The following is a 13956-nucleotide window of genomic DNA, read 5'->3' on the forward strand; positions in this document are numbered from 1 at the left end:
CAGAGAAGCAGCCCTGTGGGTCCTGAGGGGCCCCACCCACAAGGCCACCCTCTTTGTCTTCACTGGCTGTGTGGGGAAGCAGAAACCTGTACTTGGATGCCTCTTGGTATCAGATGGCAAGTCTTCACTTTGGCCTGATGAGAAGGACAGCTAGCTAGGAAAACATTGCCAACAAAGGAAGGATTTTCTTTGAGTTTGACAGTTCTTTTGTGGATTAACTCTGCAGGTCCAGGGAATAGGAAGGCAGAGCTCTAGTCTTGTCTAGCTTCACCTGCCCCAGTCTTTCATGTTAAGTTTCTTCAGATAGCTGAAGTAGGCCACTTGAGTCTGCAAAGGCCTTTGTGACCAGCTGGGGGGCAGGGATGAGCCCAGTCACTGCCCCTCCCACTTCCCCTCTCCTTTGATCCTCTTCAATCCTCAACCAGGCTGAGAGGGACAAGGTCCTCTCCAGGAGACAGTGTGTGACCCCCTGCTGCCCCTGCATGCTGGCAGAAGGGAAAGAGCCTTGGTGATACTGCTGTCTGCAGATGGCAAGCAGGACAGCAGGCGTTCAAAAGCACTCCTCTTCCTGTGACTGGTCCTTCCTACACCCTACCTCTAGGAAGAACCCGCGCTAAGTGGCCAGCCAGGACCACAGTTATCCAGGACTGTCCTGACTCTCCACAGTGGGGGACAAGACAGTGGTGTGATGTATCAGAGATGCATGTCAAAGTCCAAACAGAGATAGGAGGGGGTTAGAACGGCAATATGCTCCTGAGAAGCATAATGTGTGGGCTGGAGACATCCTTCCATCTACACACACACACACACACACACACACACGCACGCACGCACACACACACACACACACCTATCCATTCATCCATCTACCCATCCATACATCTGCCCACCCATCCATCTGCCCTTCCTTCCTTTCTTCTTTCTCAGGTTTATTTTAAGGAGCTTGGAGGCTGTGAAGTGTGAGGTCTGCAGGTGCAGCGAAGCTCAAGCCCCTACAGTTTTGCAAACTGAGCACGCTGAAACCAACAGCGGACAGCACAAGGGGAGAAGAGTGGGCAGATTTATTAACACGCACATCTGCACAGAAGCCATACGAAATATGAAAGCCAGAGAAGGGCCAGATGGTTGGAGCTTAAGTACCTTCGCTTGCAGGGGTGAGGGAGGAGGGAAAGACTGGAGAGCCCTTCAGGCAGGGAGAGGGCAGGCCCCATGATTTGGAGAGAAATGGATTGGTCCGAAGGATACACCGAGGCTTGGCACGAAGTGCTCCAGGCTCTGGGGAAGGTGGTGACAGGTGGCAGGCTGTGCCGGAACAAAGGCCTTCTTACAACGTGGGTGTAGCCTTGGAATAGAAGGCAGGCACCGTGTAAATGCATGCTGGAGCCTTTCCCTAGTCAGCCCCTCTTTCCTGGCTGTCCTAATTGTGTTGAAGTGAAGACTGACCATCTCGGGACGTTGGGAACCTAGTTCCTACCTCTGCAACTCTGCTCCAGCCTCTTGCCTTTCTTGCTGTCAACTTATCTTCCCTGCTAGTGGGGTTCATGGGGGGTGGGGTCCAAGCCAATTGTGCTGCTCTTGGAAGAAACTTCTCAATCAAGCAAGAGAACCTAGAGAGAGCCCTGCCCGTTCTTGGAGGTAGGATTATACACAGGAGCCAATCACCCCAAGGCAGCTTCTCAGATCTGATTTCCTTTAGTTCTGAGTGCTATGGAAGCCAAGCAAAGAGCTTTGAAAGATTGTTTTGCAACATTGAACACCAGAGTAGGCAGCTGCCTGGCCAGAGTCTGGTTACCTGGAGGAATTCCTTCCTTGCTGGGCCCTGTCATTTCTTTTCTTTTTTTAAAATATTTATTTATTTACTATGTATACAACATTCCTTCCATGTCTGCCTGCATGCCACAAGAGGGCACCAGATCTCATTATAGATGGCTGTGAGCCACCATGTGGTTGTTGGGAAATGAACTCAGGACCTCTGGAAGAGCAGTCAATTCTCTTAACCTCTGAGCCTCTCCAGCCTTGCCCTGTCATTTCTTAAAGCCTTAAGCCGAGGGACAGAAACCCAGCCATGTCATGGAAAGTTAGCTGCTTTACGCAAGTCTGACAACCAGGTTGCTGTCTCCTGAATTTCTCTCACCGAAACAGTTCACCTCCTTCCTGACTGCTTACCAATGAGACAGCAGGAGAACCCTGCCAGACAGGCACTGCCTGTTACCCCCAAACCCTTGCTGGTTGTTTGTTTGCTGTTAAAGCTGTCATGACACACACCTGTGATCCCAGGCAGGAGGCTGAGGCAGGAGAATCAGATTACTGCCAGTTGTTTATTCTCCTTTTTCAGGCTCTTTTTTTCTTCTTTTTCTCCATTCTTCCCTTTCTTATTTCTTCTCCCTCTTCCTTCCCCTCCTTCCCTTTCTTCCTCATTTCTTTCCTTCCTTGTTCCCCCTCTCTCCCCTTTTTTTCCTCTCTCCCTCCCATTTTCCTTCATCCCTCCCAGATTTTTTTCAGTGCCAGAAGTAGAACCCAGGACTCCTGTGCCTGCCAGACAATGAGCCACAGCCTGAGGTCTGCTGGATTTATTTATTTATTTATTTATTTATTTATTTATTTTGATTTTTCGAGACAGGGTTTCTCCGTAGCTTTTGGTTCCTGTCCTGGAACTAGCTCTTGTAGACCAGGCTGGCCTCGAACTCACAGAGATCCGCCTGCCTCTGCCTCCCGAGTGCTGGGATTAAAGGCGTGCGCCACCACCGCCCGGCTGCTGGATTTATTTTTATGGAATACTCTTTTGTTTTGTTTTGTTTGAGACAGGGTTTCTCTATGTAACCTTGGCTGTCCTGGAACTCACTCTGCAGACCAGGCTGGCCTTAAACTGAGAGTTCTACCTATCTCTGGCTCCCGAGTGCTGGGATTCAAGGCGTGCGCCACCACTGGAATCCTCTTTATTTGAAAGGATAGCTGACTGACACACTTTGGTTACTCAAGACTTGAGTATTGGGAGCTAGGGAGAGAGACCAGTGAGTATAGAGTTTGTTGAGCAAGTGCAAGGACCTGAGTCTAGGTCCCAAGCACTCATGTGAAAGCCAGGTTTGACAGTGCACATCTGCCACCCCAGTGCTGGGGGGTGGACACGTGCGCACCCTGGAACCCCTGGCTAGACATCTAGCCAGATCTATAAGCTCCAGGGTCAGTGAGAGAGAGGAGACCTTGACCCAAAAACTAAGGGAGAGAATGGAAGAAGAGGACAAAAATGCTGACATCGACTTCAAGCCTCCGGAGCACAGACAAGCAGAAAACACTTGAACACTAAGCAGACAATTTCTTTGTTGTTATTTTTAATTTATTCATCCTGCGTGTATGTGTGTGTGTGTGTGTGTCTGTCTAGATGTACTACCCATGTGGGTGTCTGGAGAGTCCAGAGGTTGATCTCCGATGTTTTTCTCTTTTGCTTTCCACCTGGTTTTTGCTACTTTGTTGAGACAGTGTGTCTCACTTAACCTGGAGCTCCCATTTTGGCTAGGCTGGCTGACCAGCTAGCCCCCAGTATCCTGTCACTCCCACACACACCCCGACACCCAATGCTGGGGTCCCAGGCACTTGCCGTGGTTCCTGGCTTTGTTCGCGAATGCTGGGGATCCGGACTCAGGTCCTTGTGCTTGTGCAGTCAGCCCTTGCTACCCAGACCCCTGGGCAGATGATTTCTTTAAAATAAGCACTAATATCAGACCCAGTGTACACACTTGGGGGCCCAGCTACTCAGTGAGCCCTGAAGTTCACAGCCAAACTGAGCACACAGTGGGCCTGTGACTTCGGGCTCATTGGTTGTGAGGAATAAAATCTGAAATTTCAAGCAAAAGTTAAAATTCTGGAGAACTTACATCTGTGACGTTAACTTGATCACTTTCTGGTGCTGACTCTTAGGAACGAGGTAGGAGCACTAACAACCAGGGTTTTGTTTAATTTAGTGAAAATGGACCGACATTTGGTGTGTCTGCACAATCAGTGAAATGATGCTTTCCAAATGGCCCCATTGCACAATTCCACAGGGGTGATGTGTCTATCAGTCAAACCCCAGGCAGCAGTGGCTTTTAGTTCATCAATGTGGCAACCCTGACTATATCTAAGCCTGCTGCCAATGGCGCAGCCCTGCCAGAAACAGCCACATGGAGTTTGGCAGAGTGTCATGTTATCTGCAAAGGCCACCTAAATCCTCCTTTGCATCCCAGCTACAGACCTGTCTGCAAGGACTCATTCCTCACATACATCAGCCAGAGTTATAAATCACGACTCGCTGAATGCAGAAGCGGATAGGGGCAATCTGGCTGTCCTCGGTGAAGCCAGATGTTGAAGGGATTTGCAGAAATGTTAAACAATGTCATCCTCCTCATTGTCTGTTCTTTGTTTGGGGAAATCTTTTCTTAAATGTTTAGGTTACCGAAAGTGGCACAGACTAGGTTTTTTAATTTTTGTTTTTGTTTTTAGGTCTGTTTCAGTTTTGGGGGACTGTATGCTTGCATAAGCTGGAAGCCAGCTAGCTGGAAAGAGAGAGCTCAGGCTTCAGCTGGGAGTGTTCAGTAATGTAAACAAACAGTCCTATCCCCAACTCTGGGGAGTTTAGTCTTCTTAACTCTTTATGTTTAGGAAATTCCATATCATGAACCGGATGTCTTAAAAATCCCAGGAGGTGAAGGAGAAAAAGTGTAGCAGCAAGCTAGAATCAAATTGATCTTAGAAATCAGTGATACTACTTCATACCCATCAGCATGGTCATATTGAGAGAGAGAGAGAGAGAGAGAAAGAGAGAGAGAGAGAGAGAGAAAGAGAGAGAGAGAGAGTCAGATATGAGAGAGACAAGAGAGAGGGAGGAGTGAGAGAGAGAGGAGAGAAAGGGAGAGAGAGAATGGCGGAGAGAGAGATAAGTGCTGGGAGGAAGTGGAGAGACTAGAGCCCTTGTGTGCAGCTGGTGGGGACACAAAACTGCACAGCTGCTGTGGAAAACAGGGTGGCGGCTGCTCCAGAGATTAAACATGGATTTACGAAACAGGGCGTGGTGACACACCTGTCATCCCGACGTCCTGGAGCTGGAGCAGGGTCAATCTCAGCTACACAACGAGTTCAACACCAGCCTGGGTTACACTTTGTTTAAAAGGCAAACAAACAAACAAACAAACATGAAAGGGCTAGAGAGTTAACATCTCCTGCTCTTCTCCAAGACCTGAGTTTGGTTCCCCAAACCCATTTCAAGTAGCTCACAATGTCCCAGGAACTCCAGCTCCAGGGAGAACTCCGTTGGGTCCCTGCTCTCATGTGCACAACCCCCATACACTTATACATAATTCAAAACAAAACCTTTTTAAAAAAGCACTTAAAATGATTCCACAGTAATTTCACACTTCCAGTTTGGGGGTCGATACCAGAAAACCAACCAACCAACCAACTGAACAAAAACCTGAAAGCAGGATTTCCAAGAGCTCTCTGCATACCTGTGTTCAGAGAAGCCACATTCTCTCCCCAATGCAGAACTTTGGACGCAACCCCAGTACTCCATGGCTGATGGGTGGAGTAACACATTGGAATCCACCCACACAATGGGGTAGCCTTCAGCCTTCAATGGGCTAGCCTTCAGCCTTCAAAAGGAAGGGAATCCTGCACTTGCTACATCATGGGAAAGAAGCCAGAGGGCTTTGAGAACTGTTTAAAATGGATCAGTCTTCATAGCAAACAACAGGAAGAATCTTGACTCAGCAGATCGGCTCCTTTGTCAGACTGAGCTGGGCACAACAACCAAGCTGACCTGTCCCCAGGCCCACACTGAACAGGAGGATGAAGAAGGGCTTGTTCCTGAAGAAAGACATTTGCGCTCACTTCCCTAGTTTCTTTGTAAAACATATTTTTACAGTGCTGGGCCTGGAGGGTCAGCTCTGTAATCCCAACATTAGTGGGATTGGAGCGGAAAGACTGCCAAATTGAAGGCTAGCCACATAGCAAGACCCTGACTCAGCACAAAACAGCACTTTACAAAATGTTGCCATACCTGAATCTGTGGATCTAATCTGGAAGCTGACCCACTCGGAAAAGAAACCCAGCTGCAACTGGCTACACAAGTTGCGGCTGCTTGCAAGAAAGCAGGGTGGGTGAGCCACAGACACAGTACAGCATGGTCCCCTGTGGCCTGGGGGACTGGATCTGACCCACAGTCTAACCACCCTGTCGCCACCCTGAGCTGTATGGGTATCACTAGCCAGCTTCTGGCCCTGTACCTCAGGGGCCTGTGTGACCCTAGGTCTGTAAGATGCTGCAAGCTGTTTGGGGACAGGCAGTGGGACAACGGCTTTGGATCTGGAACTCATCTAAAGCTTGAAGCTGTCAGAGTAAAACCAGGAATCATGGAAGCCAGAACCTTGGAGCTCTGTGTCGCTGCTTACACCCTCAGGGAACATGCCTGGCCAGCAGACGAGGCCTGACAGCTGTACACCGCCTCCAGGGTGACCCCTCAGCAAACACCTTACAGAGAAGCAAGCTTTAAGTTTCTGTGTGGGTCAGTTACTACCATCACAAGATCCCTGAGATTATCAATTTAAGAAGAAGGAAGGGGCCGGGTGGTGGTGGCGCACACCTCTAATCCCAGCACTTGGGAGGCAGGCAGATCTCGGTGAGTTCGAGGTAGGCTAGTTCCAGGACAGCTAGGATTGTTACACAGAGAAACCCTGTCTCAAAAACAACAACAACAACAACAAAAATAAAAAAGAAGAACGTTCTATTGGCTCTGTTGCATTGGGCCTGTGGGGAGGAGGCACATCAATGCAAGAGCCTGTGCTATAGGAAGCCCCTCACACAAGCATCCAGGAAACAAAACAGGAATAGGACTGGGTTCCCAATGTACTCCTTAAGGGCAGGCCTCCAGTGAGCCAACCCCTCCCTCTAGACTCTGTCTATTAAAGGCCCCAGCACTCCCAATAACATTATAAGCCTTCGATGCACAAGCCTTCTGAGGACTGTTCTCCAAACCATAGCAGCTACCAGCTGAGAGATGCCGTGGTAAACCGTACCACTCTGGTGCCAGCGTCTGAGCCCACCATGGGGCCCAGTCATGCTGAATGAAGTGGGGGAGGTGGGGAAATGGACAGGAGAGAGAATCCTCATGCAGCAAGGGCCTGGTTCCCTCATACATTGGCCCTAGCCTTTGCAACTGTGTGGGTTGAATTGCGCACGGCTGGAAGAGAGCAACAACCTGACTGCTTTCTCCTTCATGCCGACCTCTGTGGTCCGAACCTGGTGGGCTTCTCCCCACACACTAATTCCTAGGTGGGAGATTCACTCCACCCTGGCTCCACCTGGAACATCAGATCCCATAGGCCAAGATTCGACCTCCACAGGCTGGACCCCACTTCAGACAATAGCTTCAGGTCCCGGCTGGCATGGGTGCTTTGGATAGATTCCCTACAAACTGGAGATATTTAGGCCTCGAATTTGAATTCCTCTGAGCCTATTTTGCCATCTGCTAGAATTGTTCACAGAACTCAGAAAGACATTTGACTTATATTTATCCTTTTTATTTTAAAGAGGACAACTTAGAACCAACCAGGTGGCAGAGGTTCTGAGGTAGAGGCAAGGGGCAAGGGGCTGCCATGTCCTGGGGGGCACTGCCCTCCACAGCTCCTCCCATACCTGGAGGTTCTCTGGAGCCACAGTTCCTCTCTGTTTGTTACTTTTCTGCGCTCAGATGAAAAACCACGAGCAAGGCGGTTTATAGAAAGAAGACTTTATTTGGGATTACAGTCCCAGAGGAGTAAGAAGAGTCCATCGTAGTGGGAAGAGCAGGGCAGTGAGCAGCAGGCATGGCGGCCACAGCTTAGGGCTCACATCTTAAACCACAAACACAATGTCTAGAGGGGGTAGGAGGAACCCATAAGAGGCTTTTTTTTTACCCCCCCCCCCTCCAGTGATGTACTTCCTCCAGCAAGGCCATACCTCTTTAAACTTCACACACAGAACCACACCACACACTCCATACTGGGGACCAAGTATTCAAATGCCTGAGACTATGAGGGACATCTTGTTCAACTACATTTTCTTCCCAGAGGAAGAGGGGGCAGAAAGCTCTAGGCTTCTAGTTAGAACTGGTCTTTTTGTTGGTCTTCCGCCATTTAGGAGCCACCCAGAGATGCCTCCTTTGTTCAGGCAGATTGGGGGGGGGGGGGGCTCTGTGTCAGGAACCAGGGTCAGATACTGAGGACCAGATCAAGAACAAGCCTGTTGGCAAGTTTTAAATTAACTTGACACAAGCTAAAGTCCTCAGGGAAGAAGGAGCCTCAGTTAAGAAAATGTCTCCATAAGATGGGCTCCAGGCAAGCCTGTAGGGCGTTTACTTTAGTTATTGGTGAGGAAGGGCCCAGCCCATGGTGGGTGGTGCTACCTCTGGACTGGTGGTCCTGAGCTCTACAAAAAAGCAGGCTGAGCAAGCCGTGGGGGAGCAAGGCAGTAAGCAGCCCCCTGCAGGGCCATGTGTCAACTGCTGCCCTGCCCTGCTTGAATTCCTGTCCTAATTTCCTTTGTTGAGGAACAGTAATATGGAAATGCAAGCCAAATAAACCCTTTCTCCCCTGTTTGTTTAGGTCATGGTATTGCATCACAACAGTGACCCTAATTTAGATAACAACCCAGGAAACAGCAAAGGTGCTAGGAACCGGGTGAAGCCAAAATGTACTGGGTTACAGTTGATGAGAAATGTACTTGTCATTCTAAAAGAAATAAGAGATCGTTCAGAGTCAAATCTGAGAACAGTGGCCCCGGGACACAGATTCAGACCACAGTGAATGATGTGGCCCACTGTGGAAGAGGTTACACAGGACAGTCATAAGTCAGTGCATTTACCAATGGCTTACACCGGTGAGGACTTGAGTGGGTAGGTTAGCCGACCGAGGGATCTCTTCTATAGGCCTTGGGTGCATTCTGATGACATTTTTAGCTTTAGGGCTGACACAGGTAGTGGTCTGCCATTTTCAACTATGCCTTCCCACAGCTTCCCCAATGGCCACGGCTGCGGTGCTTCAGGCAAGATATGCAAGTGCTTAGCAATTGGCTGGTAATGATAAGAAAGACAAGGTCAGGGTAATTCTCAACAGCACCCATCACCAGGTTAAAGTGAAATCCTTAGGTGGGCACTGGTCCAGTCTGGCCTGTGTCCTTACAAAAGAGGAGGAGCTCAGAGACTGAACACACACAGCAAATGTGTAAGCAAAGAGGAGGACAAGGCGAAGCCCCTGGGGATCTTCACCTCCCACTGTGGAAATCTTGAGGGAAGCTACAGTGGGGCCAGCAGACCTTCCCACAGAGCCTTGGGTGTGTGTGTGTGTGTGTGTGTGTGTGTGTGTGTGTGTGAGAGAGAGAGAGAGAGAGAGAGAGAGAGAGAGAGAGAGAGAGAGAGCCCTACCAAATTGCTTGGTAGTTTTGGTGTCCCTAGGAAACGTGTATACCTGTATAAAGAGACTTGGAATTAAAGACACATTCAGGACCTGGAGAGATGGGTAAGCGCTAGCAACACCGGTGTATCTGCTTTTGATCATGTGAAAAGGCAGGAGAAGCTGGGCAGTGGTGGTGGTGCACACTTACAATCCCAGCACTCAGGAGGCAGAGGCAGGCAGATCTCTGTGTGTTCGAGGTCGACAAAGCAAGTTCCAGGACAGCCAGGGTTGTTACACAGAGAAACCCTGTCTCGAAAAATAAAGCAAAACAAAAAGTCTGGAGAGGCTTTTACACACCTATAATCCCAGAGTCAGTTGGGGAGGTAGAGACAAGATATCCCTGAGACTTACTGGCCAGTCCATCTAGCTGAATTGGCAGGTAACTTTAGGTTCAGTGAGAGGCTTTGTCTCAAAAGATAAGGTGGAGAGCGACTGAGAAAGACATTCAATGTTGGCGCCTGGTCTACACACACACAAACACATACACTCATATGCTACACACATGAAGATAAAATTAAAACTGAAAAATAAATAACTCCAATGGAATCTACACATCCTAAGTGACTAATCTGAGTTTTGTCTTTGTTTTTCATTTGTTTAGAGTTAGGGCCTCACATAGGCCTGGCTGGCTGGCCTGGAACTCTCTGTGTAGCCAAGGATGTTCTTGAACTCTGGTCCTCCTGCCTCCACCTCCACAAGTGCTAGGATTACAGATACAAAACCCCAAGCCTAGATGGTTGATTTAGAGATGGGTGTGTGTGTTGATAAATCATTCAGGCTGGCTCTGAACTCTCAATCTTCCAGACTCAGCCTCCTGCGTAGCTGGGATTACAGGTGCCCTGTAGCACAAAAAACTCTGCCTGACACTCCTTAAGGACATCCAAGCCGGGCAGTGGTGGCGCATGCCTTTAATCCCAGCACTCGGGAGGCAGAGGCAGGTGGAGGTCTGTGAGTTCAAGACCAGCCTGGTCTACAAGAGCTAGTTCCAGGACAGCCTCTAAAGCTACAGAGAAACCCTGCTTTGAAAAAACAAAACCAAAAAAAAAAAAAAAAAAAAAAGGACGTCTAAAGTCCTCCCCTAGTTCACATGGACCAGCAGGGCTCTGTGTCCCTCTGACGACTGATGATCCCACGCACTGGGCTGATAGGCACACTGAAGTCAGGGGTCAGGGGTCAGGAGCCATATCCTTTTTCTGTGAAGTCCCCTGCAGTCCTGAGCCCTGGCTGGGCCAGAGGGAGAGCTCGATTCCTCAAGTTGCTGCCTTTATGGATTCTGCCCTTCCTGTGATTTTGCATGGAACACCTGTCTGGCTCCATCCCAGTTAATCCTCTTCTTTACTGCCCAGTGTGCCCACTCTCCACCCAGTGCAGGTGGCTCTCTGGTCCCTCCCTTCCCCTGTTACAGCTGCAGACTTGTGTACACCGAGAGCACCTATACTCAGAGCACTAAAATCCTCCTTCCTGTGAATGGGGTAAAATCAGAAACAGAATGAAGACAAACAGACGTGATACATTTTTAGGAGAGCAGCGATGAGTGTGTGCAAGTCAGAGGGAGGTCGTGGCCAGGTGGCTCTTGAGCGGGAAAAGCAGGGTGCAAACTTAAGTCCCACGATCATACCCTTAACCCCACAAGTTTCAGCCAGTATTGTAAAAATGGGAAAGAATTCCATTCTTGATTTCCTCATACAGTTACTGTGTGGTTTTTCCATTTTCGTGCCCTGAAACCTGGTTCTTAGGGAAACAGTGACGAAGAAGCTTTTAAAAATAATTTATTTTTATTTATGTGTACATGTGTTTCTATGGGTATGTGCCTATAGATGCTAGAGAGGATGTAGGGTCCCTTAGAGGGGGTGACACAGGTGGTCTGCCTCTGGAAGAGCAATACATGCTTTTAACCACGGAGCCTTCTTTCTTGCAAAGACGCAGAGTAAATGGTAAAGGGTTAAATGTATAATACCCCTTTCCTTAGAAGTCACCCTGGATCTCAGCTCTAGGAAGAGGTCCTGTGTGAACAGTTACGAGAGAAGCAAGGGCTCTGCTCCCCTGATGGATGGGTCACACTTGCAGAATAAACAGGAGAGCTTTCCTTTTCCCACAGATGAACTTGCGTGAACAAGGAAATGAATGGCAGAAAAGAATAAGGAAAGAAGACTAGATTCCTGCACTCTGAAGCCAGACCGGGGAAAAAGGACTTGGCTGGCTCTGGGTTCTGGGACAGCAGCTTGTTTTGGGGTGACCATGCACCTGGATCCTCATGACAAACTCAGGTGCTTCAGTGGGCTGGATGGAAGAGAACAGAAACCTTCAGGCAAAGCTGGGATGAGGCGAACCCCTATGCCTCTTCCTTGACACCAGCCATGGCCTTTGGGCCATTGCGTAGGACCCTGTTTACCAGGGCTTCTGCACTGGCTCATTTTCGTCAACTTCACAAACTAAAGTCACCCAGGAAGCCAGCACCTCAAATGAAGAATTGCCTTCATCGGATTTGCTTTGGGCATATCTGTGGGACATTTTCTTGTTTTTTGTTTTGTTTTGTTTTTACAGACAGGGTTTCTCTGTAGCTTTGGAGCCTGTCCTGGCACTAGCTCTTGTAGACCAGGCTGGCCTCGAACTCATAGAGATCCACCTATGTGGGACATTTTCTTAATTGCTGGTTGGTGTGGGAGGGCACAGATCGTTGTGGGTAGTGCCTACCTTGGGCAGGTGGTCCTGGGTTGTATAAGAAAGCGAGCTGATCAAGCAAGTCATGGAGAGCAAGTCAGTAAGCAGAGATCCTTTGAGGTCTCTGCCTCAGTTCCTGCCTTGACTTCCCTCAATGACTGCAGTAGAATAAATAAAAACCCAGAGAGACAGAAATTGGGGTTTAACCTGAAGGTCAGAAAAGCAAAACAACCAGTCATTGACTCTTAGCTCTGCCTTAGTCCAAAATGGCGATCCTGACTCCAGGGAGCTCAGGATGAGACTGTGAGAGCTGCTTCCTCCCGTTTTATGTATTATATTCCTGTCTAGTGCCGGGATTAAAGGTGTGCACCACCACTGCCTGGTTTCTATGGCAAACTAGTGTGGCTGCTGGGATTAAAGGTGTTTGCCACCACTGCCTGGTCTGTGAGGAGACCAGTGGGGCTGTCTTACTCTCTGAAATTCAGGCAAGCTTTATTTATTAAAATACAAATGAAATATCACTACAAATTTCAGACCATAATGTGGAAGTGTGAGCCAAATAAGCCCTTTGCTCTCCCAGGTGTTCTGCCATTGCGGCAGAAAACGAAGCAGGACACCTTCCCTTGACCCCTTGTTGATCCCTTGAAATTCTTAGTATCTTTTTGTTTTTGAGACATGGTGCCATGTATTCCATACCAGCCAGGAGTCCAGTATGTAGCCAAAGATGACTTTGAACTTCTGGTCCCCTGCTTCTACTTCCCAAGAGCTGGGATGACAGGCATGTCCCCTTTGTGTATGCTAGGCAAGCACTCTATCAACTGAAAAACACATCTTCTGCCTCTTAACTCATTTTTTTCAGATATTATTATTGTTGCTATTGTGTGTGTGTGTGTGTAAATGAGTATGCATATGTGTTGGTAGTTGTTCCCTCCTTCCACATGGGTTCTACGAACTGAACGGTAGCTACAAAGGCTGCCTTGCACTGGCTTCCTCTTGTCTGTGGAGCTCTGAGGACACAGGAGCAAGTTTTCTGAGCTTTGCGTGGTGGATTTACCTCAGGCCCCTTCCAGCCACCAGTCCTGGTGTACCCCGTTCCTCCTGAGGAGTGTGGGTCACCAGAACAGCTTTCTTTAATCTGTGTGTGGATGCAAAGCACTGACCGCACACACAGGTGGCCACTGCATAAAACGAGTGAACCTAGACAAGCCAGGCAAACCCAGGGCTTCCATCCCTGTCTTTCCATCTTTCTGTGATGCCACGGAACCCGTCGGTACGCTGCTGCAGATGACCTGGCTAGGCAGAGCTCCAACTAGAGACAACATTTTCCAGTTCTCCTAAGGAAGGGCAAGTTATTTGCCTGGAGTCCGGGTGCACTTGAGAACCTTGGGAGTGAAGCTAAGCGGACCAGAGGCCAGACCGTAACCACTTCACAGACACCATGGTCAGTGTGTAGCCGAGCGCTCGGGAGACAGCATCCAGGGTCAATTCTCAGGGTAGACACCTCGGGCGCTCAGTCCTCAAAGGCGCACCACCCGCCGACCCCCGCGCCTACCCCAGCTCCAGAATCTGAACTGCTAGCCGCTGCACAGGCAGAAGGTCTGGAACTGGCCCAGAGTCTCAGGTCTTCAGATGGTACAGCCTGTACTCCCCGCCAGAGCTACAGATGGTTCCACCCGGCTCGGAAAACGTCTCTCCAAAGCGGAGGCGGGCGCATAGGGGGCGTGACCTATTGCAATCCGGGCCACGCCTTCATCGCATAATCATGAGATGGTAAGCTCTGCCTCTGGGGCGGGGCAGGAAACTACAGGCGGCGGGGCCCGGCCGCTGGGTGGGGCCT

The sequence above is a fragment of the Microtus oregoni genome, unplaced genomic scaffold (genome assembly GCF_018167655.1).
Source record: "Microtus oregoni isolate MIOR12 unplaced genomic scaffold, Mior012 000046F_ref0000063, whole genome shotgun sequence".
Taxonomy (NCBI): Eukaryota; Metazoa; Chordata; class Mammalia; order Rodentia; family Cricetidae; genus Microtus; species Microtus oregoni.